Source organism: Protopterus annectens, chromosome 4.part1 (genome assembly GCF_019279795.1).
Source record: "Protopterus annectens isolate FY-2018-M chromosome 4.part1, PAN1.0, whole genome shotgun sequence".
NCBI classification, from domain to species: Eukaryota; Metazoa; Chordata; order Ceratodontiformes; family Protopteridae; genus Protopterus; species Protopterus annectens.
Genome location: NC_056734.1, coordinates 128,998,896 through 129,026,083, shown reverse-complemented (window position 1 = coordinate 129,026,083; position 27,188 = coordinate 128,998,896).

Sequence of the window (27,188 nt, the reverse complement as noted above, 5' to 3'; positions counted from 1 at the left end):
TTGGAGCCTATGATAGGTTTTAAGGTGGATCCTGTACTTAGTATTAAATACAAAATTCTTCTCCCAATAAGCCATTACCATATTAGCATAGGCTCCTCCACAAGGCAAGCCCATAGCTATACCTCTCTTCTGCAAGAAATATTTATGGTCAAAACTAATGAGGTTATTGTTAACTACCAATTCAAGAAGTTCTAAAATAAGTATTGTTACATGTGGTACTTTATGTTGTAACAGTGTTTCATTAATCCATTCTAGCCCTTCTTCCTTAGATATTACTGTATATAAGTCATTGACATCCACAGTCACTAAGATGTCATCTGGATCTATCTGAACTTCATTTATGTTGGCTAAGAAAGTCCATGAATCTTTACAGATTTGAATTTCTTCTTGTAACACTTTTTTCAGCTCATGATCTACATATTGGGCACAGGCTGACGTTATGGACCCTCTCCCATCTACTAGTGGTCTCATCGGAGGTTTGTTAATATTTTTATGAATTTTTGGGTTACCAAAGAAGACTGGTACCCTGGGAGATGTCACATTTAAAAAAATTATACAATGAAATGCCTAATTTTTGTTCTAAAAAAAGTCACTCAGTTGGGATTGTATGTTCTTATATGCCCCATTTAATTGATTCAAGGGCACTTCTTCATACGTATCTGTATAAAATAAATTCATCATTTTTTTCTGTGTATTTATCTATGCTCATTATTACAGTCACCCTCCCTTATCAGGTTTCATAACTCTTATGTTTGCATTTTGCAACTCTTTCAAAAGATATGCTTCCTGATAATTTAAATTTAAATTTAATCCAACTCTCTGTGTGTGCAAATATTTTAAGTCAAGTTCACACATTTTTTCATGCATGTGAAGTTTGGGGTGGAGGGGGGTTGAATATAGAGCTAGTTTTGTACATATTACTTTGATTGTTGTTTAACACTTCTCTTTGATACAACAATGAAAAATTAAGCTTTCTTAGATATAGCTTCAAATCAATCATGGTGTTAGTATAATTAAAGTATTTTGTTGGTACAAACGTCATTCCTTTTGCAAACAAATTGGCTGTACATGAATTGATGGTCATATCAGAATAATTATATACACTAAAATCACCATGAACAATTTTTATGATTGAAAACTCTGTGAACACATTTCTGTTCTCATTAGACACACAAACTGTTGATTCACATTCAGATATAGCACCAACTGAATCACATTCCAGCTCTGAAACATTACTTAATGTTTCCAATATTTCTGTTTCGGTCTGGCTCTTTGAAAACCCGCATCATGAGAATTTGCATATGACCCAGTTCGACTTTGTTAAGGGCAGATCCTGCCTCTTAAACCTGATTGATTTCTTTGAAACAGTCACCAAGGTCATTGACGTGGGGAAGGTGGTCCACGCAGCTTACCTGGACCTCGCAAAAGCCTTCGATACAATACCCCACTCGGGCATTATAGATAAGCTCACCAGCTTAAATATAAACCCCTATGTCACTAGATGGGTTGCAAACTGGCTCAAGGACAGAAACCACATGGTTAGAATTGCTGGAGCCATGTCAGACTCCAAACCAGTTACAAGTGGCGTCCCACAAGGCTCAGTCCTGGGACCTCTCTTGTTCGGTATATATTTCTCGGAGGTACAGGCCAACACGGAAGGACTGTGGCTGACCAAGTTCGCAGATGACTGCAAACTGGGCACCATAATCGACTCTCTAGCCGACACAAGCATCCTCCAAAAGGGCCTCATAGAAACAGACAACTGGTGTCAGAGCCATGGCCTCAAGCTAAACGCCAAAAAGTGTATAGTCATCCCCTTTGGCAAAAACAAAATGCCCACAAATTACCACATAGGTGGTAATCCATTAAGTACAGAAGAAGTAATTAGGGACCTGGGGACCCAAGTTGATAGCAGTCTCTCATTTGACAACCACGTAGCCAAAGTGGTTAGAAAAACATTTTATATAGCCCACCTAATCATGAAGGGATTCACATCTAGATCAGGGGAGGTCATCGTGCCTCTTTACTCATCCCTCATCAGGCCCATAATTGAGTACAATGCCCCTTTTGGGATATACCTTACCAGACACCTGCAGCAGCTGGAAAGACCCCAAACGTACCTCACCAAGAGGATCAAAGGGCTCAAACAGATGCCATATGCTGCCCGGTTAAAGAAACTCCAGCTCTACTCAGTGGCATACCGCCTGCTCAGAGGCGATCAGTGCCTGACGTATAAAGCCATGTCCAACCCGGAATTAATGGACATGCTGCACCTCAGAAAATCCAAATCCCGTCGAGCTACGCGCTCGAGAGACTTGAATCTCAGCACTGAAATAAATAGGACATGCTGGAGGGACAGATTCATAACCCAGAGGCTCCCTTCACTCTGGAATAAAATCCCAGTCCAGGTTAGGCAGAGTCCCTCATTGACTCTCTTCAAGAGGAATCTTGATGAGTGGATGGGAGATTGTAGGTTTACCCCGGGCATCACTTCTGTGTCACTGTTAGACAGAGGCACAGTGTACTAACCTCGAAAAAGGGCATAGCAAAATTAATTCAAAATGGGTGGCAAAAGCCAAACACACTCTGGCTAGGCTTATAAATGCCCTAGGGCAGATAGTCTAGTATGAACCTATGAACCTATGAACCTATACAGGCTGGTTATAAGAATCAGCTTTATTTCTTATTCTTTCAGACCGTCTTAATGGTGGATATTCAGAGTTATAATCAACTACTCTTTGAAGCTGATGCCTCTCTGTTTCCTGGTTTGTATGAAAATTATTATCTTGAACTTTATGCCAGACATTGTTATTGCTTTTATTCTGTTTCTTTGTATGCTGAGGCCCTGATGGTCTAGGATATGCTAGGCCATTAGCATACTCATTAAGGTCTCTGTTAATTTTATGGCTTTTCCTTACTTGTAAATTGTCAATGTGTCTCAATGTTGTTATAAATTCTTAAATGCTCAGTTTTAAATTGTTCATATGCTTCATCTTGCATGATGACTCTATCTAATGCCTGTAGGTCATTACTAATACATTCTATCTCCTTTTCATTATGTTTAATTAGCAGTTCTAATAGCCGAAACCCAAAATTGTCAAAAAGTTTCAAAAGATCGATTTGCAAGGTTGAATGAGTCAGTAAACCTGTTCGATACTTTCATATGCGTAAGCCCTTTGGTACAATGTTCCGTTTAATGCATTCTTTAAAGTATGCATTTTCTAGTTGTAATTTCTTGCATTTAAGCAACTGTGTAACAAAATCATTTAACTTACCCTCCAGGATTTGCTGTGTTTGTTTCTGTTCAAACGAGAATGAAAACTGCGCTTCAAGGCATTCATTTAGTATTGGTATATTCCCATTAGCATGGTGTACAACTCCCTCTCTTCCATTTGAACACCTTGTATTCACCAAGTTTTGAGGCTGAAATTCACTTGGAGTATTCTGATTAACAAGCAGAGATGCTGCTTGTGCTTGTAAAGCAAAACAGAGTGCTTGGTGTAAGGTTAAAGTTACTTCCTGAAGCTGTTCCCATTCCTGTAGCTCCCTCTAGTGGAGCATTTGTGTTGGCTACATGTGCTTGAATGGGTAAGCCCACATTTTCATATAATACATCCCTTCACTGGGTGAACTGCAGCACCAAAGCTGTTAAGATTCCCAATGCTCTTACCCAAATCATCCTGTTCTTGAGGTACTGCTGCTGCAGGAGTGTCCGAGCTACTATCAGACGCCATAAACTGATGAAAACTATAACCAGACCTCCCAACCATCCCAAATTACTCGGTTTTTACCGAGTTTTGAGGTCCCCATAATGGGGTGCCACGGTTCCCGAGTGGCACCCCTTCATTTCTGATTTTTTACATATTATTTTTTTAATTTTTGCGCTTTTGGAGCTGACGTCATCGCTTGCACGATGACGTCAGCTCCGTCAGCCTGTCGGAATCAAGACATGCGCGTGCATCTGTTTGAATACTTTAGACAGGTTAGAAGTGAACTTGGAAGGCTGGATGCTTTTACTGGATATTGGAAGCTTTTTACGAACTGCAGTCCAAATGATGGACTGCTATGCTTTGCTGCCTTGGATTAGCTTTTTGATCATCGCTCGTCAGGTTGGGGTGAGCTAAGCCCAGATGATTGGAACTATGTTATGCTCTGCTGGAATGACTCCTCACTTTTTAGACAGTTAGTGTTGGTTAACATTTTCGCTCGTCGGGGTAGGTACTTTAGTTCGCTTGTACTTAGTGGAAGTGAATGCTGTGTGTCTCTGCGCTTATTATGATCATGTTAAGGTTATCTAAAAATATTTCACTTTAGTGTAACTGACAGGTTTGCCATTAAGTGTCTGTGAAACTAATTGTTGAAATCAGTTCATAAATAATTCCTTGGACTGTAAATACATTTTAAAATTCAATAGTTGTTCTTGAAGTATATAATGACCTACGGACAAGGATACTGTGAAAGGAAAATATCTGATGAACAAGCATGGATTAAAGAGTCCTCATCAGATCTATGTAAGAATGCAATGTTTTCAAAACTGTTTTTGTATACATTTTGTGAGTGTAGGAATTATGAGAATAACAGATGAGGACCTGTTGAGAGGTGTACAGGAAATAAGTGCAAATATTTTCCATAACGACTTAATATTAATGTACTGTTGCTGTCAGTTTTGTTCGTATTATTTATTTTGGGCCGTGTAATGCTCAAATCTAGTGATATTCACTGGAAATACAGTTTTGATGTTAAAAAAACAATCAATACAAGTTATTATCCAATGAGCACACATCTTGTTGCTTCTCTCACATCATTCATGGCTTGCAACTGTCTTGAACAGCAGTGCAAAACTCAGTCACAGTTAACAGGTGACACAAACTTGCATTCCTTTCTTGCTCCAATCTTGAGAAATCCTGCACATTCAAAAAACTCTCAGAATCATGTATACCCCTTTATGGATGGCTAACCTCCCAGTGCTAATGATAACACAACATACTGCTAGGAGCTCCAAAAATTTAACAATTAGGCAAGACTATAATATTTCTTATTATCAGCTATGCATTTGCCTGTATGTGGAAATAAGGTGTGTGTGTGTGTGTGTGTGTGTGTGTGTGTGTGTGTGTGTGTGTGTGTGTGTGTGTGTGGAGGTATGGTGAGAACTGAATTCACTACATGATAGTCATTTAAGTTTTAGTCTGTCTTTCAAGAAGCTGATGATTTGGCATAGGGGTATGTTGTTGTGACTGTAGTGCACAGGGTTGTTTTGGGTTCAAGACTTGGCAGTGAAAAATGCATGGTGGTAACCTATTTTATTCTAGCAACTTTCCAAAATTATACAAGCAGTGATTATAATGTCTCTGGTTTTTGCCCTTTTGTCCCCCACAAAAAAAAAAATGAAATTGAAAATAAGTACAAGAAGCTGTGCAAGATGCATATGGCTTACACTACTGTCATTCTTACACTTTTATGATGGAAATGTTCTTAACTGGGCAGTTTTTGTCATTATTGGCTCATGCATTTTGTTTCATTGCCTACTAGAAAAATGTTCAAACAATACATTTAAAATGTGATTGTGTGTGTGGAAGTAGACTTTTATGATGGAAATGTTCTGAATCGGGCAGTTTTGTCATTATTGGTTCATGCATTTTGTTTCATTGCCTACTGGAAAAACATTTTGTTTCATTGTCTACTGGAAAAATGTTCAAACTATAAATTTAAAATGTGCTTTAACTTAAATCTAACAAGTGTGCTGTATTATACAAGGAATATAATTTAATAAAGTTAGGAAGGTGTATCAAAGAATGCATGCATGTTTCTTGTTTTGTGTGCAAGGGGCCTATGATTTGAAAACAGCCCAAAGGTAATCTTTATCCACCACTGACCAGATGCATTTTCTTTGGATGTGGTGTGGGTTTCAATGCTGTTTCAATGAATGTGAGTTTCAAGTGCAGAGAAGTTTTAATGCCAAGTCTGTTTTCATTGTGAGACAATATTGCTTTGTTTATCTGATACCTATTCGTGTTTGTGCATTGTGCAATAAATGTAAAAATAAAATCCAAATAATCATTGTAGAAGTAAAGCAGCATGCACACAGTGTTTATGGTAAATGGGATGAAATAGTCAGGTAATGGGACATTGGAATGGCTGCAGGGAGACTCTGGTTCCATATTTTGGTTGTCTGTTCTTCAGTTTGTGTTTGAAAGTTATTATCCCACAATTCCATTGGAGTGGGTGGGGTTATGTAATTGTGTATGCAAATTTTATGTTAACCAGCGTACAGATTTGTACCTATTTTTCATGGGCCTTTTCCAGATTTTTGATGATTCCAGGTTGAGATGTATGGCTATAACACCAACAACAAACTGATGAAAATGACAAAAACTGTAGACCGGACTGTCAGCAGTTAAATAAATGCATACAAATCAATGCACCAAGCTGTAAAAAAACTCATGCAAGCCAAAAATGGTTATCACTTTATTTTAATCCAATATTAAACTTCTTCAGACAACACATACAGTTCATCACTTCCTTTAAATAAGACCTAAAAACATTTCATTGGCTAAGACAATTATTTAAAGTGGCTAAGACAATTATTTAAAGTGATACTTCCTTAAAACATTTTCAATGGAAAATTTGTAAAAACATAAGACACCATAATAAAGTTGAATTATAAATACATATACAACACATAAGTACATATTTCTTAAAATTCATTGTAGTTTAAAATCTACTAAATACATATAGTTATATTAAAAAAACTTGCTATTCAATCTTTATAATGTCTTTCTTTCTAAAGCCTTTAATTTTAACAGTGCAGAAATTGAGGTACATTCATTCATTGAGGTACATTCATTTATACATGGCCATAAGTCTATCACAGTCCGGTCACTGAAAGAGATCACTCTGTACTCATGTACTCATGTTACCTGTATTCCAGAAATACCACAGGAAACCTACATCTTATTAGAGGCTGCCATAACAGAGCAAGGACCCCACTGCTAAAGGTAAGTTAGATGTCTAATGAAGTAAAGATATCCTAATCCCTTTCCTCCTACATAATTCATCTGGAAGCTTCCTGCAGTGTATGTTGAGCATTATATATCTCTTCCCTCCATTTACCACACACAGATTTTTCTCCTAATAAGAAAGGAAATATTTAAATCAACAGAACTCACCAGAATGTATTAAATGAGCACCCCTTACGAAATATTCAATATTTAAAAACAATTAAGTCTTGTCCCAGTCACAAAGGTCTCAGTAGCAAAAGAGACAATTTTCAGGAAAATCATTCATAAGGTGTAGTGGCATTGTGAAGCCCCCCACCACCACCATATCTATAATTCAGTGTGTGTGTGGGTAAAGCATACAATGCACTTTACAATTATTCCATTTTATCCTTTGAATTGTACTATATCAAAGTAGCAGATGGTTGGAATCCAAAGGTCAGAAGGACATAATTATGTTCTATACACTTAGACCATGCAATGAATCATATAACTGGAGAAGGTTATAATGAACACAAGAATTTTTGCTAAAACTGTCTCCAATGTTATTGTAACCTCAGGGGAGAGGAAGAGAAGGTGCTTATGTTTCATATTAAACAATTATCGCTAAGAGTACTCATCTAAGAAACCTAAGCACTGCATTTAGTGAATCTGAGAATACTGCGGCAATGCAGCAACTGCCTCATGTACACAGTCAACCCTCTCCTCCTACCACCCAACACTACAACCTGTGAGAGATGCACTTACATAGCCAAACTGGAACCAAAGTTCTCTCCAGCCAAGATTGTGCTAGACAGTCAAGGGGAGAAGGTTAACACCTGCACTACACCTCAAGCAACATATAGCCCTTCAAAACCCACACCATCATCACCCACACATAGCAACACTAAACCCACATATGCAGAGGCCCTTAACATTAACCTACCCAAGCAACAAGAACCTCCGAAGCTGAAATGCAAACAAACACCAGTCACAACCAAAGTGACACATAGCTCACAACACCAGTGTGCCACCCAACAACAGCCCCTAAGGCAAGACAACATACCCAACACTTTAGTCATAGGTGACGCCATAGTCAGGCACACTGATGTCCCACTCACCTGGCTGAGCAAGGAGAAAATTACAGTCAGCTGCCTATCGGGTGCCAGGATCCACCACATAACACATGCACTCAAGTCACTCCACAACAAGTACAAATACTATTCTGTCATTGTCCATGTTGGAGTGAATGACTTGAGAAGTAGCTCCCTGGACTACATGAAAAGAGACATGGAAGAGTTCTCAGATCATGTGACCCAGGCAGGTATGACCCTAGCCCTGAGTAGCATTCTGCCTTTGCCCAGAATGATACCACAGTATAAGGACAAAATGACTGACTTCAACAATTGGCTAAGCTTCTGGTGTCATTCAAAGGGGATCCAGTATCTGTCTGCCTGGGATGACATGATCGACAAACCACGAGGCTTTGCCAGAGATGGTCTGCACCTGTCACTCCTGGCATTCAGGTTAGTGGCTAAAGCTCTTGCCACCCCTATAGTGCCTTTTTAGGCAAGGTTCAAAGGACAAAACCACCACCGTAACAGATACAAGCATGCAAAATCTGAAGGTAATGCTACTCAATGCTAGAAGTCTAAACCTCAAAATGCACTCTCTCAAGGCACTCCTAAAAATGGAGAACATTGATATCTGTGCAGTAACTGAGACCTGGTTCAAGACTCCAGAGAGCACCCCTGTAATACCAGGCTACAACTCTCACCACACCTTTTGGCCACCAAACCAAGACCGAAACACTAAAGGTGGAGGAGTGTCCATATTCACCGAAGATATTCACACCTCCAGGATAGTTGCCCAACACAATGCATCTGAAATTCTCCAGGTGCAACTAACACTAGGTAAGACTGCAATCCAAATTGTTGCTTGCTACAGATTCCCCACCATGCACCAAGATTCTCACTACACCTTTCTAAACATACTGGAAAATATTAAGATACAACCAAACACCCTAATACTGGGTGATTTCAACTACCCTGCCATTAACCGGGAAAACTACTTGGGTACCAACACCTTTTCCCAACGTTTTTTGGAATTCATAAATTCCAATGCCCTGGATCAACTAATTCATTGTCCCACCAGGGGCTCCAATATCCTAGACCTGGTCAATACCACCATGGGAGATAGATGCTCCACACCAGTGGTCACCCCCTCATTGGTCAGGTCTGACCATAAGCAAATCACACTTGACATCGACATCCCACCCCCACCCCCCAGTAAGGAAACCACTGTAAAAAAACTTCTCCAAAGCCAACTTCATGCTACATATGTCAGAAGTGGCAAACTTCATGGTGCCCATGCAGACGGGAGTTGAAAGTTCAACTGCTGAATCCTACACTAAGGCACTGTACGAGCACATCCACTCATGCATGAATTGTGCCATCCCAAATAGAGCCAAGACGCTCTCCCCCAATAAAAGGAAGCCAGTCTGGTGGTCCCCTGCCATAAACAAACTATACAGCATAAGGAAGAAACTGTTGCAGGAAAAGAAGAAAATTCCAGGATGCAAAAAACTCCCTTACCAGCCTCAGTATGAAGCTGAGATCCCTCATAAAATCCTCCAAAGCTAGTTACAAAAATAAAATTGCCAAAGATTCCAAAGACAACCACAAGGCATTCTATAGTTATGTCAAGAATCTAAATGGCAATGCTCAGATCTGCTCTGAGTTACAACAGAATGGCATTAAATATATTGATCCCAAGGATATTGCCAATATCCTGGCAGATCAATTTAGTGCCAACTTCACCCCCTAAAGGGCCCATTTCAATACCAAAAGATTGCCAAATTCTGGTAATCATGGCCACACAGGTAGAAACTGCACTCTCCAAAGCTAAGAATACAGCATCCATGGAACCAGATGACATACTGGACTGTGTACTACATGAACTATAAAATGAACTGGCACCTCTCCTAAGTGTCATGTTTAATCATAGCCTTACCTCAGGCTTTGTGCTCACTGAGTGGCGCACAGCTACAGTTATCCCACTCCACAAAGGGAGATCCACCTTGGATCCCGGAAACTACCGTCCCATCAGTCTGATGAGCCTGATCTACAAGAGCATGGAACACATTAGCATGGAACTTATAAACAAAGACATTGGCAACCTTCAAACACTGGACCCCACCCAGTTTGGGTTCGTGAAGGGCCGATCTTGTCTCCTGAACTTGATTGACTTCTTCAAATTAGTCTCCAGAGCTGTGGACGAGGGTAAGGCGGTCCACACAGCCTATCTGGACCTCGCCAAGGCCTTTGACACCATCCCCCACTGTGGAATCATAGATAAACTTACTAAGCTGGGCATAAATCCCTACATCACTCAATGGGTTGCCAACTGGCTTACTGACAAAACCCACACTGTAAAAGTAGCCTACTCCAAATCCAGCTCCAGGCAAGTGACAAGTGGAGTACCTCAGGGTTCAGTCCTGGGACCGCTCTTGTTTGGCATCTACTTCTCTAAAGTACAAGCCAACACTAAGGGACTCAGGCTAATAAAGTTCACAGATGACTGCAAACTGGAAGCCATTGAATCCCCAAATGATGTGGATATTCTACAAAAGGGCCTTACAGAAACAGATGCTTGGTGTCAGAGCCATGGGCTCAAGCTTAATGCCAAGAAATGTATAGTAATCCCCTTTGGGAAAAACCATGTACCCATGAATTACCACATAGGTGGCAGTACACTAAACACTGAAAGTGTGATGAGAGACTTAGGGACACAGGTGGACAGTGGTCTCACCTTCAATAACCACATCACCACAACAGTCAAGAAATCTTTCTATGTGGCACACCTCAACACTAAGGGCTTTTCATCCAGAAAAAAGGAGGTCATTGTCCTATTATACTCATCTCTCATTAGACCCATTATAGAGTACAACGCCCCATTCGGTATGTACCTCACAAGACATTTGCTGCAGCTGAAAAGGCCGCAGAAATACCTCACTAAAAGAATCACAGGCCTAAAGCAGATGCCCTATGCTGACCATCTAAAAAAACTCCAGCTATATTCTGTGGCATATCGTCTACTCAGAGGCGATCTCTGCTTAACACACAAGGCCATGTCAAACCCTGAGCTGTTGGACATGCTCCACTTAAAGAAATCCCAATCCCTCAGAGCCACATGCTCCAAGGATCTAAAACTTGCAATCACAATGAGAAAAACATGCTGGAGGGATAGGTTCCTGACCCAGAGACTCCCCATACTCTGGAACAGACTGCCCATACATGTCAAGCAGAGCGCCTCCTTGGCCCTCTTCAAAAGGAACCTTGACAATTTGATGGGAGATAGGAAATTCACCCCGGGGATCATGTCAGTTGCCCTGCTAGACAGGGGTCCAGGGAAGTAAATATTGTGGGAAGAAATATCCGGGGAATTGTTTGGCTAGGCTTGTATAGGCCCTAGGGCCGATAGCCTAGTACCAACCTATGAACCCATGAACCTATAGCTGACTTCCAGTTCCACATTTGTCTTATTTATATTTATTTATTTATTATTTATTAGCATTTGTTTATCGGGAAAGTGCAATGGACCAGGATAGCCATTTTCAGTAGAGGCCCAGGGAGAAAAGTTCCAACAGAAAAAAGAAGTACTTAGTTGCATAAAGTTGCAAGAAATCTCAAAAAAGAAAGAAAATCATAAAAAATATTTTCATAGGAATTATACCACATAAAATTGCAAGAAAGAACTTACAGAGCGTAATAAAAAGAAAAATTGCAAGAAAAGACACAAAATGTATACAAAATCCAACATTTACATAGTAATTATATAACATGAGTTGGGCTGAGATGCCAACAGAGAATGCTAAAGGTAAAACCAAAGTCATAATATATAGAAACAAGGATGATGGGATGTCAAAAAATGAGAAGGCACACAATAAGGGAAAATTTGACGATAGAGTAAAAACTCTATGAAAAGCATGGGACATTGTGTCATACATTATGTATACCTTCATTGTGTCATGATATTGTGTATACCTTCCACAGAATCTTCCTTAACCATGAAAAAAGTACCTAGTCATTTCTTCTCATATAATATTGTTAAAATATTATTCAGCACCTACAACTGCTAAACCCTACCACGTTATAAAAGTCAAATGGCACACTATGTAAGCACCAATAAAATCACTTGTTGTATTTAAGGTAATTTAACTCCCAAATGTAAGAGCTCATCCAAACTCCATATTCCCATGCATCTAGTCCACAACCACATCTAAGAAACTCATCCTACTGATAACAATGTCTGTACAATAAATGCTTCAGTCACCTGATGTTATTCTCCAAGTTTTTGTACCAGCCTATCTTCCTGTCTCCTCAAGCTGCCACATTCTCCCACAATCTCTTATAAATGGGCAGATAAAGTCTTCTGGTCCCAGTACTCTGTATTTGAATAACCAGGAATAAATTAAATAATAATTAATAATTAAATAATTAAATAATTACCAGTCTTCCCTTTGCCTCCTGAATAGCCTGATGTCAAATCTCAGTACCAGCCCCACACAGCAGGTGCGTTACATCCATAATCTAAATGTGCTCCCCATCCTTCTTTGTGTAGTTCAGATTTCAGAAACACAGATCAATGAAACTAGGGGTCATTAATTAAATGGCATTGTAACCAAATCTAAATCCCACAGGCTCCCCTCACAACCTCAAAATCCCACATACTAAAACCAGGCAGCTTTCTGATGCCTTGACCTATTTTCATCTCCTCCTTTTACTCCATATGCACTATCATCAAATTGTAGTCCAAAACAGAGAACACCTTTGTCTCCATCCATTGCACCCTAAATGGCTCAGAAAAGAGCAAGCAGTGCTTATAAAAATATTAAACAAGCCTACTACTCACAACTCCTTTATTAATTTTATCACGTAGATAAGAGCCATCAAAATGGTTTGTTCTTTGCCCATCTTATTCCCTCTCCCACAGTATTGCACCAAACAATTCAAGTCACTCCATCAAAGAAATTAGCTAGGAGTCTTATGCAAATGCAACATATACAGGTGTTATTCTGATGTGCATGTATATTAATAAACAACATTTATCCCACTATTCATCTTGAAAGACCTCTGTATTCTGTCCAGGCTCAATCCCAAAAATGTTTACTCGTTTATTGATATTTGATTACTGGTTAAGTCTAAATGGGTAGGTGTCCAATTTCAGAAGAGGACTAGGGAGAAAAGCTCCAAAGTATTACAAAAACATTTTAAAAACAATCATTTTACAATATTCAAAAATAATACAATAAAATGCAATACAAAATTCTAAAGTTTAAACAATTATACCAAACTAGACATAATGTGAACACATTGGTTAAGAATAGATACAACCTCAACAAACTAGCTACATCCTATAATAACATTGCCAGATTTGCTACTAGCTCCCCTTATAGAACTCATCACTGTCTTAATCTAAAAAAACTAGGCTGGCTTGAACTTCCAAATCTGATACAATTTCATCAACTCTCAATAACTCACAAGGCCCTTAATCAGCCCAACAATACTCCCATACTCTCTAGCTTTATTACACCATATAGTAATCTCAAAAATTTACGATCCTCAAACAAAATCCTTATGAATATAACTAAATCTAAAAACTTAGCAGGTGATTCCTTGTTCTCCAACTCTGTTGGAAAAGTATGGAATCAATTACCACCTGATCTTACATCCCAAACCTCTCTCCCACTTTTTAAAAGACATCTAAAACACTACTTCAATAACCACTGGTTATGCTCCTGTTGCAACCCTGACTAACAATTTCTTGTCTTTGACCTTCTACCTTCTCTAAATACTAAACTCCTGAAAACACCTTAATATCCTTTTCTCTCATATAAATTATATAAGTGTACTATCAAACTAAGACCTACTAAGATTTGTTTAAAAAAAGAAAAAAAAAATGTTATTCTTCTATATTTTTACATAGAATTTATAATATAACCCTCTGTTATAATTATAGCTGTTTAAAACTGTTTTTGATGTCATCATTATTGCTGTGTATGACTGTCTCTATGCTTTTTCTTACATTGTATGTTATTTCCTGGAGCTTTTCTCCCCGGGCCTCTACTGAAAATGGACATATATCCAGTTAGACTAGCCCGGTCAACAAATGTAAAATAAAATAAATAAAAATAAATAAAAAACCTATATGACAATGATTTAATATTTAGAGACATTTTATCCAGTTTAGGGAAATTAAAAGTAAGTTAGTGTAATATAAACAAGAACTGCAATATGAAAAGAGAGGGAGAAAAAAAATACAAGGTTATAACATATTTAGATAGTGAGTCAGGGGAGAGAAATTGACTAAAGTAAGGAAGTGAATGAAGAAGGTGGAGTAAGGAGGTATAAAGTATGAATAGGTACTTGTTCATATTTAGGGATATAGTTTATCCAGTGGTTTAACAAGAACAGAGACATACTTTGGCTAGGAAGTCTCTCAGAATGGTTTTAAAAGGCTGGAGGGAGGATATTGACCTGATGTATACAAGTTTTGAGTTCCGGGCCTTAGCAAAAGTACAGACCATACTCAGCAGATTTGATAGGTTTGTGGACACACGAGGAGTTTATGGTCACTGGATCACAATGACCAAGTGGGAACATAATTCTGTAGAATGGTGTTTGATGTTAACATACTTCAAGAGGATCTCACAGCAACAAATGACTGATGCCAAAGTCATGATCTTAAGTTAAATGCAAAAAAAATGTATTATGATACCATTTGGCAAAAACATGGCCCCTACTGATTACCACATTAGCGGCAGCCCCCTAACCATACAACCTGTGGGGAGAAACCTGAGTACACAAGTTGCAACAATCTCACATTTGACCATCATGTAGTGGCATTGGTCAGAAAAACCTTTTGCTTGGTTCATCTCATAAGTAAAGGGATTGCATCCAGAAAAAAATGAGGTTATTACCTCTCTGTACTCCTCCATCATTAGGCCAATTATTGAGTACAATGCTTTGTTTGGTATGTACCTCTCCAAACACCTGCACCAACTGGAAAGGCCACAGAAATACCTCATAAAGAGAATCCATGGCCTCCAACACATGTCGTATGTGGACAGGCTCAAATCACTATCACTCTACTCTGTATCATACAGATTGCTCAGAGATGACCTGTGTCACGCCTACAAGACAATCTCAGACCTTGCTCTACTAGAGATGACCATATCCATAAGTCTAACTCCTCATGTAGTACCTGATTAAATCTAATATATGACATTAACAAAACCTGCTGGAGAGACAGGTTTGTCTCCCAGAGGCTGCCCCATCTCTGGGATAGACTCCCCATAGACATCAAGCAAAGTATGTCGCTGACCCTCTTCAAGCGCAACTTTGATGAGTGGATGATCAACCACAAATTTGTCCCAGGGGTTCCACCTGTGTCCCTCACTGACAGGGGCAACAGGTGCTGATTGTGGTTTCTTTTCTGGGGATAAACTCTTGGCTAGGCTTGTAAGGGCCCAGAGCCATTAGCCTAGTAATCTCCTATGATCCTATGATTTAGTGCTGGACAAGCAGATGGATGCTGTATAATTGTATATGTGGTGAGAAGCTGTTTATATATTAGTTGATGGGGTAGTTCTAACCAGTTTAGGATTTTTAGTGCTACACAGTGGTAGGCAATGAAAGGGTATTTGCTGCAAATGTAGCCACTTTATTATAGCATTGTTCAAGTTCTGCTGTTTGTGATGCCTGGAGATTAGTAACAATGAAAGTACCATAAAGTAGTGCGGGGAAGAGGTGCATAGTGGCAAGTGTAGCTTTAACTGAGTCAGTGAGAAAGTTTTTGGCTCTGCAAAGCATCCCTATTTTTTGGTCAGTTTCTTTATGCAATTTTATATGTGCAGGTCAAAATGTAAGATAATCATATACTATCATCCCTAAAAATTTGCAATGATAAGTGATTTCAATAGTTGTATTATTAAGAGTGAGGATTTAAATTTTGTTTTTCATGAGAGAGGGATTTGGAGAAAAGAAGTAGTTTGTTTTGGAGGAGTTGAGCATGAGTTGTGACTTAAAAAGCCAAGTTTCAGTGAATGCTAAAGCTTCCTAAGTAATTTTTTGGAGATGTGCCAGGTTGTCTGATGTGCATATGAATGTGAAGTCATCTGCATATTGTGTAGGTATGTGAAGGGTGTTGGTGAGAATGCTAAAGAGGAGGAGACCAATGATAGAGCTTTCTGGTACACCAGTGTTGACCAGAATCTATGCAGAGAGGGTGGAGTGCCATTTTGCTGATTGATATCTATTGGAAATCTAGCTGTTGGACCATAGAAGGGTGGGCTGAGATAGACCTAGTGAGGACATTTGAAGTAAACATTTGCTGTGATAAACTGTGTTGAAGGCTTTAGACAAGTCTAGAAGTAAGGAGGAGACTAGTTTTGCTGTTATCTATAGTTTAATCGACAGTATCTGTAAAGGTTAGAAATGCAGTGTATTATGGGACAGATGGAAGCCATGTTGTGTGGGGGATAAGAGTTCTTCCTTCAGCAGATAGTTTAGAAATTGTTTTTCAATACATTTTTTAAGTATTTTGGAGAGGGGAGATAAGATTGCTCAAGGTCTAAAGTTAGTGAAGTCTGTTGAATTTCTTCCAATATTTAGAGGGATAATCTGTAATTGTTTTCTAGAGAGAGGGAACGTGGGATTCCTGGATTGACCTACTTATAAGGATTAAGACAGGATAGGCAATACTATTGGATGCTGTTTTAAGGTGCTCACTTGGAAGGTCATCAGCTGAAGCAGAGCATGGTTTGAGTTTGTTTAAGAGTTGTTTTATATAGGATGTGGGCACACGTTGATGGTGAAAGTGGATGTGGTGACATGTGGCTGCTAGGCAGGATTGGGATTAGACGTTGTTCTACCATCTTCTTCAAACAAGTCGGATGAAGTGAACAAACAACCCTGAACAGATGGCCTAATGACCAGACCAGATACTGAAACCTGATACACTTGAGCCTTGTAACTTCAAATGTCTATTGCATAACACATTGCATTGTAAGAAACAGGGCATCCAAAACAGCTAAATTCATGACAAAGAAATTAATCTCTCTCCGCTATTTACCCCACAACCTGCTAGCATAGTGAAGTAGGTAAAGCATAATTTCTGGCTTCTCTTTCAACCTTTGTTCCTTTTCCTTTAAACATTGTTTTGTATAACTCCAGTTACCCAGATCCTGACTGCCTCTCTTGAGCTATCATCATCCTTACACTTAGTAACGTCCACACCTGCATAATCATTTGAGACTTCCAGTATATTATCCATACCAAAGCCTTATGTTTTCCAAGAATCTTACTAACTGAAAGCATTCCATCTAGGCAACTCCCTTCTATGACAGACAAAAAAATGATTACTCATCAGAAATACCAATTTTATTGGACTATTCATTTTTTCCAGTATATCTAGGATGGTTACTTGGGGAATAAATACATGGTATCTTTAAGAAAATCTATAAATAAATGTGAAACATAATGTATGTACATTTAGAACTGTAAGCCAACTGCTACATCTCTAACTTTTTCAGGAAATATATCTTGCAGATATTACTGACTGAATTGCAAGTAATTGAACTGTCTGATATTTAGCAACATGGTTCCAATAAGGATTCTTTGTGTAATGATATTTTCACTTTTTTCTAGGTTACAAATTGGATTGCATATAAACATCATCAGCTTTGATCTAAGTAAGGCAGAAATATGGTATGTCATATCATATTAATTAGTAAATTTTACTAACCAGAAACACTTTGATTAACTGGATAAAACCATGAATATGAACATACATGTAACTGCTTATTATGTGATGTAAGAGCCAAACTTAACTACTAGAGGGCACTAGAGGACACCATAAGCATTTAGTAAAGCTCAAGAGACTACAGTGCCTGTGCAGACATGCAGAATGTGATCTGCTTGAAAATCAGGTTCTAGATGGATAATGATTTTTTTTTTTGTTTTTATCTCTAGTCAGTTTGATAACTAGGCAGGGCACTGGACTCAACAGAGTTTTTTTCAGGAGCGCCCAAGCAAACAAAACATGTAAACACTGTAATGAGCATTGTGTGTCTGGCATTCCATTTAGCAAGTCTAAATGCAGGCAGATCTGCGTATAATGCCACAGTTGCATAGTTTAGCAGTAACTCATGTTTGAGTATGTGTAATACAGGGTTAGCATATGTTTTGGTTTGATCACGAGAGCAAAGTCACAGTGATGAAACAAAGCCAGCAGTGGAAAACCTGAATTATCAACACCCACACATGAGTTATTGCTTTTAAACAATGCTATTTAAAAAACACATTTTTCACTTGTTTAAATAATGACATCTCTTCCACCCTTTTCCCACCAGGTACATCTTAATGATGTACTGTGCATGAGTAAGTCACATAGGATCATAGGAGATTACTAGGTTATCAACCCAGAGGTCATTTTAAACCTAGCCATTTCATCCCAATGTAATAAAAATAAAATAAAATAAAAAAATATAAAATATAAAAAATAAAAAATAAATAAAAAAAATAATACTATAGAAATACTAGTCAATACCCAAGATTGCATTTAGTGATGACTGCCCATGTCCAGGAGGGTTGTGGGCTCTATCCCTGGTAAGAATTTATGGTGCCCCACCCACTCGTCCAGGTTCCTCTTGAACAGTGTCATAGAGATGCTCTGTTTCACATGAACTGGTAGCTTGTTCCAAAGATGCAGCAGTGGCTGGGAGATAAATGTGTCAATCCAGCATGTCTTATTTAAGTCGCAGGCCATATTTAGGTCCCTAGAACAGATAGCCCTAGTCCCATCTGATTTACGGATATGCAGCAAGTTCATTAGGTTTGGGTCTGAGATTGTTCTGTAAGCCAGGCATAAGTCTCCCCTAAGAAGTTTATACAATACAGAGTATATTGACAGGGACTTTAGTCGGTCTGTGTAAGGCACATGATGGAGCCCCTTGATCTTCTTTGTTAAAAACCTCTGAGGTCTCTCTAATTGCTGTAGGTGCTTAGTTTGGTACATGCCAAACGGGGAGTTATACTCAATTATGGGCTAGATAAGTGCAGAGTATAGGGGGGTTATAACTTCTTTTGCTCTCGAGGTGATGCCTGATTACTAATCAAGTGTGCTATATAGAAACCTTTCCTTACTACAGTAGACACATGGTGGTCGAAGTTAAGTTTGCAGTCAATGTACATGCAAACTCTTGCATACTTCATTAAGGAAATGTACTCTGCACTTTTTTATTGTTTAAGGCAGCCAAGAGTGCATATGGATGAGACTCTTTAAATTAAGACACTTGCACACTCCCGGTGTCTTGTCAGTGTTTTTTATTTTTGTAATTTTGGCAGATTAGAATGCCCAAGGAGCAATACTGCATCATAAGGACAGTGGGAATTTGATGCTGCTGCTTCTGCTGCTCGAGTTTAGGTTCTTTGGTTAGCTGCATGGTTGAGTTTAGGTTCTTTGGTCAGCTGCATGGTTGAGTTAGGTTCTTTGGTTAGCTGCATGGTTGAGGTTAGGTTCTTTGGTTAGCTGCATGGTTGAGGTTAGGTTCTTTGGTTAGCTGCATGGTTGAGGTTAGGTTCTTTGGTTAGCTGCATGGTTGAGGTTAGGTTCTTTGGTTAGCTGCATGGTTGAGTTTAGGTTCTTTGGTTAGCTGCATGGTTGAGGTTAGGTTCTTTGGTTAGCTGCATGGTTGAGGTTAGGTTCTTTGGTTAGCTGCATGGTTGAGGTTAGGTTCTTTGGTTAGCTGCATGGATGAGGTTAGGTTCTTTGGTTAGCTGCATGGTTGAGGTTAGGTTCTTTGGTTAGCTGCATGGTTGAGTTTAGGTTCTTTGGTTAGCTGCATGGTTGAGGTTAGGTTCTTTGGTTAGCTGCATGGTTGAGGTTAGGTTCTTTGGTTAGCTGCATGGTTGAGTTTAGGTTCTTTGGTTAGCTGCATGGTTGAGGTTAGGTTCTTTGGTTAGCCGCATGGAGAAAGCAGCAGTGGCAGCTTTTTTTTTTTTTTTTTTTTTTTACAAATGCAGCTGCAGTCACTGCTAATTATGTGCATTTTTTAGTTTAGTTTTTAAGATTGGACTTTTTTGCTTGGGTCAGGCTTGATTTATCATAGGCACACTGATTACTGTGTCCAGTCAGCATTCACATTTTAGAACAGTAATTAGATTATTACATTTTTATTTTATAATTTTGCCATAATCCATATTGAGGTAAGAATAATGAAGGGTTTACCCACAGACTGTATGGTTGGCTGAGAGAAACACCTGTACTACCTACTCATCGATGTGAGTTACCATTATTATACAATGACATTATTTAAACAAAAAAAAATCTTACCTTATTTTAAGTAATGCCCTTGCATGAAGGAACTCCCTTTCTGTTCTGTATTCTTTTACATAAGAAACTTTTTGTCCTCTTTGCCCATGAAGCAGATTATTTTTAGATATTAGCAGCTATCTCTACCAGCTGAGCATCTTTTAGCTATTTGATGATTTATTTGTTCCTTACATTTTGAAAATCCTTTCTAACAATTAGCCTTTTTTGCATTTGATTATTGTATTTTATTTTTAACTTCCAACTAAAATAAGAAAAGAGGCACAGTCAGGTGTGTTTTATGGGCCAGATGACTCCTCAACTTGGCTGAGGTAGGAGGGGATGCCCTTTTATAACAGGGAACTGTTCTGCAATGTACTTCTTTCAGTGGTCACACCTCAATTTTTAAGTCATGTCGGAAATGTCATATAGTCATTATTGAAAAGGTAGGGAAGACATAGAACTAAGATAGGCCATGCCATCTTCACATAAAGTCCACCAGACGGAAGCCAAACATATCAGGCAGGAAAGTTTCATAAAATTGATACACTACTACTTTAAATGTTGAATCAATGAGTGCTTTGGCGCCAAAAAGTTTTTAAATGAAGTAATGGTATGAGACTGGATTGTTCTAAAGAAGTCTGCATATGCAGATGAAAGTGCTTAACCTGATTGTTTTTTGAGTTATGGAGTGTAGTTTTTAGAACAAATAAACATTTTGTTTGCCTTGTTCGAGTCATGTTCACTCATTGAACTATACAACATTACTTAGATGGTTGGCTTCTGTCTAGTGGACTACATTTATGGTGTTGCTTCTGCTTTTTTGTTCATTACGTCTTCACATAAAGTGACAGGTTTTCATCATAGTCACTGTTGCAGCACTGCGTCTTTGGAAGTCCTGCCTGAATACAGTGATAGCTTTCCTCACCACAGGTGTCCATTAGTGGTTCAAAGGTTTGCAGTCATGCCACATGCTATACCACCACTTGGCCACAGCTTCTTGCCTCTGCCTCACTGAGCCATTTCAGATTCCATACCTCTGTCTCTCCATGTGCATATGGAGACCTTTTTTGGATGTAGAAGTTGAACTGTACAGAAGCTTTGGTAAGGACACCTTTGCTACACTTTTAGGTTTTCCAGATCTGTACAGCTGCCATGCTAGCAGTCTGACTTGGAATGGCAGAAATTAAACTATGTTGACACTTAAGAGAGTCTTACTTCACTGGTTGAATGGGGCCTGGATGTTGTTGAATCTTAATGATGCATACTTTGTACTTTATAAACTTCACAGACAATACTTGTGTTTTGAGTAGGACAAAATCACTTTGAAATTTCATTTCCAATTTCAGACTAGCTAAAACTTCCAGGATCTTTTCTAAGTACCTATTCCCAGCAGTTTCATCTTTCAGATTGCAATCCATTCATATTTAGCTGTAGTTGGATGACTTTTTAATCCATGGTCATTCAGGGGGAGAACTTAAAAATTTTTTGTAACCATGTAATAGTTTTCATTCCTTTCTGTATTCTTTATCAGAAAGGTGTAGCCAAATGTCTTTTGCCACCCCCACCCCCCGGCTGTTGTTTTGTTTTCCTAAATGAAGCACTCCTTTTCATGGAAGAATACAGTATTCATTCACAAGCAGCTCAACATGCTTTACAGCAAGAACCGTTCTCATTTTCTTGGTCACATGTTTTTCAGTATCATGATGGGACAGAATGCCAGGCTACATGTGCAAAAAGTTCAATACTACTTCTGGAGTCTTTGAGGTCATTTTATAGATCCCCTGGCTACGGGGTGTCTGATCCCTTGGATCCCTTGGATCCCTTGGATCGTCAAGGATTACAAGTGCTATGTAGCAGCAATCAAAAGAAATGTGGGCAGTCCATTTTTTCAGTCCCCTTCTCATGTTTCAGTGACACAATCATCAGTCTTTGGTTGGGGAGCCAATTTGAGTCATGGACAGTACAGTGCCTTTTATCTCCCTATCAATTAAAAATGCATACTCCACTTGAGTCTTGGACATTGCAGGGCTTTTAATCCTCCTTTCAGACAGAAATTCATATTAGTTTGAAATTTAGTTTAGCAGTGGTTAACATCACTGTCTTCTGAGCCTCCAGGAATTGTCTGAAACAAGGTCGTTCTGGTAGTCAGAGATGTCACTATGGCCATATGGTATATAAGCAAGAAGGATGTGCTCTTGCAGAGAGTTGACATGACATTGTGAGAAACTATATGATCACTCAACAGTTCAATAGATATCGACTGGCCTTTAATGGAACCACATTTTTTGTGGATGAGAAGCATCAAGCGGTGCTTCCAAATAGTAAGTGGCATCTCATTACAGATGTTTATTGAAACTTTAGGAAGTACCATCAAATATAACTCCCCTGCTATTGCTAGGGAACAGGTCCTTAATTCTCTCTCTAAGGCAAAGAACACTGCAGCAATGGGCCCAGATAATATCACAGGATGCCTTCTAAATAACATGAAACATGATTTATCAGGGTCTCTAGAATTGCTATTTAACGTTAGTCTCCAAACACGCATTGTGCCTCATGAATGGGAAAGAGCAACAGTCATCCCTCTGCACATAGGTGGGCCAACTACAGACCCATAAGTCTCACTAGTCTCATATATAAAGCCATGGAAAGAATTGTCATGGAAATAATCAGTAATGGCATAGGAAACCTACAGACACTGGACCCAACCAGATTTGGTTTCATCAAAGGTAGGTCATGCCTACTCAACCTGGTGGACTTCTTTGAGAAGGTCACCAAAGCAATGGATGAGGGCAAAATGGTTCACACTGCCTACATTGACCTGGCCAAGGCAGTTGACACAATACCCACTCGGGCATTGTTGACAATCCTAAGAGGTTAGGTACAAACTTTTCTGTAGCCTGGTGAATAGCCAGCTGGCTCACAGATAGGATGCATGAAGTTAGAACTGGGTAGTCCACCTCTACAAAAAGGCCATTCACAAGCAGAGTCCTTAAGGGATCAGTCCTGTGATCTCTCCTTTTTGGCATTTACTTCTCTGAAGTCAAGGCCAATGTCAGTGGCCCTTAGCTGACTAAATTTGCAGATGATTGCAAATTAGGAGCTGTCACTGAATTGCCTAAAGACACAAATGTTCTCCAGGAAGGGCTAATACAGGCAAACAACTGGTGCCAGAGCTATGGACTAAAACTACAACAGGTATGTATTGCAGAGACTACCACTTCTCTGGAACAGGCTCTCCATTCATATGAAGCAGAGTTCCTCCCTAAACCATTTCAAGTGTAACTTGCACAACTCAATGGGGAACAGGAAATGCATCCCTAGTTTAGCACCCATGTCTCTAATGACACAAGCAGCCTGTAAATGGTTCATCGCCCAGGCCCCTGCTTATAAATATTTCACCTCCCAAGCCCCAGCTTAGACTTATCAAGGGTAAGAGAACTTGTCAGAGGTTTAGGATGTATGGCTAGGCTTAAAAAAGCCCTTGTGGTCGTTAGCCTATTAAACACCTATGAATCTATAGGAAACCAGCTAGGTGTGATACTGGGCATGAATTAATCATAAGCATACCAGTGCTTACGCAGTATGTTGATTTAATACAGTTTGGGACACTTTTAAAGGGTGCTAGGAGTATATAAGTATCCAGCTCTTTACATTAGAACACTTATTCATTTCTGATTTATGTGTATGTGTATGTATATATATATATATATATATATATATATATATATATATATATATATATATATATGTATATATGTTTACCATCAGCAGGTTGAACCTGACCCCATCGACTGATGGGATCATTGACCCACTTCCGCAAAACCGATAATATCTAACTCCAACATTGTTGAAATACGACTCGCCGTAAACCTCGAAATGGGCTTTAACATGGGTCGAGATGGGGGCAAGATTCATACTTCGCCAATGTCGGGTTTGACATTGTCACCATTTGGCCTCCAGACTTCGACTGAAGTGGGTTTGACCAAAACCACTTCAACCTTCTTATTGTCACCCCATATATATATATATATATATATATATATATGTTTTATGTGTATGTGCAAGCATGTATTCTTCAGCTCTGACAAGCAGCGATGTTTTATATGGAGGGGTGGAGGGTTTGATGTTACTGTTTGAATTTAGGTTCTTCAGTTAGCTATATGAGAAATAGTTGCTAATGTTTTGTGTGTATGTGTGCTTGTGTGTGTGTGTGTGTGTGTGTGTGTGTGTGTGTGTGTCTACAGTTGCTGTGATTTCTATGATTTTAATGTTGTTTTGCAGTGGGATATTTTCCCTTGAATAAGTCTTGTTTTATCATGGACACACTGTTTGCTGCATCTGTTCAGCATGAAGATTTTAGATTACTAAGTTTTTATTCTATATACAATGGTACAGAATACTAGGAGGAGGTTGGATTCCACCTCTACTAACTAATGTAACAATAGGACTGACATGGGGGGGGGGTTAAATCCCATCTCTGCTTATCAGGCATGAAATCACTGTGAAGTCTTGGTGGGAGTTTGAATCCCAACAGTAGCGAGCACAATGAGGAATGTTTCTATGGACAGGGGCTTCAGTGCTTGGATATTTAGCTTTAGCCTAGAAACCTTAAATCAGAAGGCCACCAGGGGTGTGATGTCTCAAGTCACATCAGTGGTGCCAGACAGATTAAGAGGAGTTTTGTGAAATAAAGTCATAATGGAGAATTGTAAAAAGGGGAAGAATCTAAGTATGGCATGGATACATTACAATGCATTTAACATCTCACATTCATGAATAAAGGAGTGCTTACAGATGTATAAAATACATCCTGCATTGATCAATTACATTACAGGGACCATGAAATAGTGGCAAACTACTTTGTAGCTAAGCCATAATAAAGGGCAAATTATTATCCCAGGGACATACCTCTCAACTGTACAGTTTTTCACAGAATGCAGATTTTTGCCTCCTATTTTTGCTGCATTTTTCATAAAAATGTGGTTTTCTGGCAAATTAGTGGCAAATCGTGAAAAACTAAAGTTAGAAAATAATGAGAGACATTTGAGTTTCAGACTTCCTACCCTTCAGAAAAATTCATGCAAATGCAAAACCTGTTATTCTATCAACATTCGAAGTTTGTAAAAGCAATATTTAAAATTTGTCCCACTTTTATTTATGGTTTTGCCCAGATTTCTTGCTCTAAGAGGTTGAGAGGTATGCCCAGGGATAACAATTCTAAGGGGGATATTCCAGGGTGACTCTGTCACCACTGCTATTTTGTCTTGCCTTTAACCCATTAAGCTGTCTACTTAACAGGTCATGGTTACAATTTGTCTCCTAGACAAAAAAATAAAGGTTTCTTATCTTATTTTTGAAGATGATTTAAAACTGTATAGTTCATCAGATGAGGAGTTGAATGCACAATTTCAAGTGGTCAAAACTTTCTCAGATGATATAAGAATGTTATTTGGTCTTGATAAATGTATAAAAGCAACATTTAAAGCAGGAAAACTGCAGCGCCAATAAAATATTAGTCTGGAACAGGAATGTGATATAAAGGAACTTGAGCAGAAGGGAATACATAAATATTTGCGAATTGATGAAGCGTTAACAATAAAACATGAACAAATGCAAACACAACTTAGTAAGGAATATCTTAGAAGACTAAAATGACTATGCAGTGGTGCAGTGGTTAGAATTGTCTCCTCACAGCAAGAGGCACTCCACTTCAATTCTCAGCTGGGGTGCCTTCTGTGCAGAGTCTGCATATCCTCCCTGCATTCCTGAGGGTTTCCTCCACATGCTCTGGTTTCCTCCCACATTCCAAAGACATGCGTCTGGAGAGTTTCTCCCTGGGCCTCCACTGAAAATGGGCTCTGTACCAGTTGGACTTTCCTGGTAAACAAATGTTAAAGAACACAAATAAATAAATAAATACTGAGAATAGCTATGAGATCTAGGAACAAAGTCCAATCTATAAACCGATTTGCAATTCCTGCAGTTTTAGAGAGATTGGCCCCAAAAGCTATTAGATTAGTTGTACAGGAAAACAAGAAAATGCTTAACAAGTTGTTCTTCTTTCGGCTTTTCCCGGTTAGGGGTCGCCACAGTGGAACTCTGGTCCGCTAATGATTGGCAGTAGATTTTTACAGTGCCAGCTCGACACCCAACTTCAACGAAGGCACGCCCTATGCATGTCTTTCAAATGCCACTCGACCACAAGGAAGACATGCTGACTCCACACAGAAGGCGCTACAGCTGAGAATCAAACAGGAGAACCTCTTGCTGTCAGGCGACAACGCTACCGCTGCACCACCATGGCTATATCAAGTGATATATAAAATCTGTGTATACCAAGAATATATATTCCTTGTTCTGAAGGAAGTATGGGCCGCCTCAAAACTGATTATGTGCATAGATCTGCAATCATAGGACTGCATACATATTTGCAGACCTCACAGATCCAAACATAATGAAACTTTTGAAACATGAAGAGAACAAATCAAAGATGACCTCCCTGCTTAGTTTAGTAGAATCATATTGGTGTCAAGCAGGAATAGAAACCAAACCAGAGGTAGACAAAAATCAGTCAAGTGAACGTGCCAAAAAACAAAACAAAGAATATAAGAAGAAGGATCAGATAAGAATGTGACAAGACTGTTGCATTGGGGATTGTGCAAACATTAAAATATTAAAGCAGCTGAGAAGCACTGGAAACATGAGCTGCAAAGCCTTATAGAGAATGATGAAGTTTATATCACATAGGATTACCATTACCAACAGTTCAAAAATAGATCCAAGAAAGCCAGATACAGTAGTCCATGAAAAGAAGACAAAATTAGCATTGATCATTGAAAT